Source organism: Nicotiana attenuata, unplaced genomic scaffold (genome assembly GCF_001879085.1).
Source record: "Nicotiana attenuata strain UT unplaced genomic scaffold, NIATTr2, whole genome shotgun sequence".
NCBI lineage: Eukaryota > Viridiplantae > Streptophyta > Magnoliopsida > Solanales > Solanaceae > Nicotiana > Nicotiana attenuata.
This window is the reverse complement of record NW_017672833.1, coordinates 145,773-148,754: the sequence shown is the minus strand read 5'-3', so window position 1 is coordinate 148,754 and position 2,982 is coordinate 145,773.

Sequence of the window (2,982 nt, the reverse complement as noted above, 5' to 3'; positions counted from 1 at the left end):
ATCTGGGTTAATTAGCGACCAACCTTGGTCGCTATTGCCCAGAAAATATATTTTTAAATTGAAAAGAGACCAAAGTTGGTCGCTTTTCTGGGTATAATTTTGGCAGAAACTGCCTGTTTTGGCAGCTACACCACCTGCCAGCATACCTAATTCCTAAATAACATTATAATTCAATTCATAAACTATAATTTCAATACCAAAATCTCCACAACAACCCAAAAACACCACCACCACCACCACCACAACAACAACAACACAACAACACAATTCAAAAAACACATTAAAACCAACAAATAAGATTTCAGTAGAACAAACCAATTAAACTAACAATACTAAGTTAATGCTTATTACACCTAGTTCAAAACCGGTTCTATTTGTCTAGTTCAAAGTATATAAAAGTCAAGGAGTGTTTTGTACAACATCATTATCATCACCGTCTGATGAACTTTCATCACCAAGGCGATATGCAGAAGGGTCTACTTGTCGAGGACAGGAAAAACGATCACGGGGAGGATGGGAGGAACGAGCACGGGGAGGGCGGAAGGAACCCTCACGTTCAAGTCGAGCCTCTGGCGATGACTCACGAGATCGGGGAATCGGAAAACATCCAGAAGCTAGGAGAGATTTGAGCTGCTCTTGCATGCCCTGGTACTGAGCTTGCATGCCAATGTACTGAGCATCTCTAAGCTTTTCTCTTTCCTTGGCCGCTTCTAGCTCGGATGTGAGCTTTGTCACAGCCTGCCGCATAGTGGAGAGGCTCTCCCCATCAAGTTGCTCGCCTTGCGAGAAAGTCCCTATTCCTTGCATTCCACACTTATAGCGATGGAATTTCTTAGTAGGAAGCCCGTATACCTTCCCCCATTTTGGACCGCCAGCAGCCTCCGTCCACATTCTTTCAGCATCCTCGTCCGAAGGTTGGATTGGCTCGCCCAACTCATTACGTGGCTGGCTGCGTATAAATTCCTCCACGTCAGCTGTGAAGCGACCCTATAAGAAAAATTACATTGAATTAGTATTTCAAAATTTATATAAAAGTAAATCAAAATACTTAATGAAAAGTGAAAACTTACATGTACAGTTGAGGCTCGGCCCTCGACCCACCTTTCTTGATCCGTCTCTTTCTTCTTCTTTACAATATGAGTCTCCTTGAATAGCTCATCTTGGTTCATCGGATGCCCCGACTTCTTTTCCTAAAAACTCATAAATTTTAGTTAATAAACAGAATAGATATACTTTTAAAATTAAATTAAATTAAATTAAGCAATTACGTACCAATCTTATTTTTATTGTCCCTAGGCTGATCGCACCTCCAGTGTGCAAGGAGCCTCCCTTCTCAGATGCGCGAGCTTTCTTTCCTTTTTCGCTCTTCTCTAAGAACTTTGCGGTAAGCCATTGCCTTTGCAAATCCTCCCATAAATTCTGAAGCAACCAGTCAGGCTTCTGGTTCAACTTTCTAGCTTTGGAGAAACTATGCGACAACCGCTTGCGAGCTTTGTGATGAAAATTTGCAGCCACTTCCGCGCTATAGCGGCATTCCCATACACACTTGCTATGTATTTCAAAAGTTAAATATTATATGGAAATATCATATATATAAATAATTATACTGCTTAAAAGAACATTTATACCTTAAATTGATTGAAAATTTGCTCCTTCAGCGAGAATGGGAATTCACTCCAAGTCGCATAAGGGCCATCGTAAAGCTTTCTGGTGGCTTGGGTGATTATCCTCGTAGTATTATTACTCGGGATGAACCTGCAATTTAATAAAAAAACACATTAATATCTTAGTACAAACTGTACAAAACAATAAACGTAAAAATAACAAATAACTCTTACCCATCACCCTCAGGGAGTATGATGATCCTGCCATATTGATCATAATGCACCTCCTCGTCATCATCAGCATCACCATCCGAAGCATGTATATCAGAGGCATGTGTGGAAGGTGTAGGGGGATCAGAGCTAGTATCTCGCAGGCGAAGGCCTGAAATAGATGGAGTCGCTGATGAAGATGGCTGCGATCCTTGTGACTGCGACATAGCTGGATGGACCGCAAGTGGCTGTGAGACTGATTGCTGTGACCCGAGTGGCTGTGATCCGAGTGGTTGTGACACTGATGGCTGTGATCCACGTGGATGTGACATGGATCGATGCGATACATGCGATGCAGATGGCTGCGATCCACGTGGTCGTGAGGCAGCTGGACTGTATGCCGGACGTATAGTCCTATGGCCCTGCGACGAAAGACCTGGTGTCTGCACGAAGATGTAGGGCTCATGATGCTGTGGCAGCTCAGAATAGCCCTGGGGTGGAGGCAAAGGATTGACGATGACAGTCAAACCATGATTGCTTTCGGCCATGTTTCAAAGTGAACGCTTTACTATTTTCCATGCAGTAAGGACAAGCTAGCTTCCCAGCAGTCATCCACCCAGACAACATTCCATACGCAGGAAAATCGTTAATTGTCCACATTAAATTAGCACGCAAGTTGAAATTCTGCTTGGCTGATATGTCATACGTTTCAACACCATCGTACCACAATTATTTCAGCTCATCAATCAAAGGTTGCAACTATACATCTATCAAACTTTTCAGATTACGTGGACCGGGGATAATACAATTTAAGAATATATATGGACTAGTCATGCACAACTCGGGCGGTAGATTATAAGGTGTAAGAAAGACAGGCCAACATGAATATGGTGTCGCAGATACAGAAAAAGGCGTGAAGCCATCCGCACACAGACCTAACCGAATGTTCCTTGGTTCACTAGCAAAATCTGGATATGTCCTATCAAAGTGCTTCCAAGCTTCTCCATCTGAAGGATGACACATAACACCAGGTAGTCTTCTATTTTCAAAGTGCCATCTTATATGAGGAGCAGAACTCATCGACGCATATAACCTCTTTAACCTAGGTATAAGAGGTAAATAATGCATCGCCTTGATAGCGACCATATTCCCCCTGGAAAGCCTCTTG